The sequence below is a fragment of the Macrobrachium rosenbergii genome, chromosome 14 (genome assembly GCF_040412425.1).
Source record: "Macrobrachium rosenbergii isolate ZJJX-2024 chromosome 14, ASM4041242v1, whole genome shotgun sequence".
In the NCBI taxonomy this organism is placed as follows: Eukaryota; Metazoa; Arthropoda; class Malacostraca; order Decapoda; family Palaemonidae; genus Macrobrachium; species Macrobrachium rosenbergii.
Window position 1 is genome coordinate 26,643,766 of NC_089754.1, and position 1,638 is coordinate 26,645,403.

The window sequence follows — 1,638 nt, forward strand, 5'->3', positions numbered from 1 at the left end:
TATACAGCTTTTAATAAAAGCTATATAATGGCGAGGTAAGTATTTAAAAGATAAATACTAAATTAAGTATTTACATTTTTCTGGATATACAAATTTTTGTCTTTTAATGGATATACTTTCAGCAAAAACTGGTCATATGTTGCTGGGTAAAAGACTGCAGTACTTGGGACACTATTTTATATATAAATGTCCCTTAACACAAAGAGATGTAAGCAAAGCATATTATCATAGAAGAGGTTTGGTCATGTGTTGAGATGCACTAAGCTATCATTAGATTTTTAGATTTAGAAGTTCATTTTACTGTAAGAAACATTATTTTTTTTTATATTAAAAGGCTAACTGTGTAGTCACCTGGAAAACTGAGTTACGAAAAATATAAGTACAGTACATTTTATAAAAAAAAATGTTGTCTTCTGTAATTATAAACAAAGGGGTTCCTGAATGGTAAATCAACTATTCCTAGGTGTATGAGTAGAAGGAAGTAGAGAGAATACACCATTAAGGTTTCTTAAGGGCACTTGTAAGTTTTCTGAGAGTATAGAAATACTAGGTTTAGGTTATGTCTTCAGAGGGTTAACACACTTGAGTGGTGGGAGGGGGAGAGTGAGAGAGAGAGACTTAGCAAACAATTTCCATGGATTTTATAGCGGAAAGCCCCAAAATATGGGTGGCTCAAAAGAAATAAAAAATTGAGACTTGCAAGAGAATTATCCTGTGCTACAGCAGTTTATTTTAATTGATTTTTTAGTGCAGTGTTGAAATGGATGTCCAGTACTGAACTCTTTATTATGAAGTTTGCTTTAGGAGAGTGATCCAATGAAGTGTTGTTTTTCAAAGAAAAAGCAAAATTGTCAAAAGGTCAACAGACTGTGAAACTTGCAAGATAACTTTCTATAAAACGAAATTTTTTACCTTCTGGAACGTACTCTTGATGTGGAAATGATATTTCAGTGTATTGCTAAAATGACCTGCCTTGTATGAGTTCTCTTATCTGTATGTGATTTCAGTTCTGAATTAGGATGATTTGGTTGTTTTTAGTGTTGTTGAATTAACAGTTCTAAACTCTGTTAGCATGGTATTTCAAACTAAGTGGCTGGAGTGCAACTGAATATATTGCTTAGTGACAGCCGATGGTGTTTCTGATTTGCCTTAATTCAGAATGAACAAATTACTCATTTTCATGGAAATAAGTTGGGAAAAAATTCATGGTATCATGTATATGAGACAGTGGTTTCAGTGGTGTGTTGAAGTATAGCTTGTAATGTTTGAATGTGAGGATTGGTAACATAACAGACATGGTAGGTAAAAGCCACTCTGCCAATCCAGCTTCAGATCTTGTTCTTCTGTTGGATCCTATGATGCTACTAAGGAAGAAGTACCTTGCAGATATTCATATGTTCGAGCCTCTAATACATATCATAGATATGGTCGAAGACAGAGTTCCAAAACATCAGAAGACACCAGCAATTATAGCAGCAGAGAAGATTTGTTAGAATGTAAAGCAATACATTTAAGAAAGAAGAAAAATACTGGAAGAACAACACCTATAAAAAGTATTGCTGCTAAGAATGTAGGATGCAGCAGTTCAGATGATTTACTGAATGATGAATCTGATGCAACTGATGGTTTCCTCAGCAG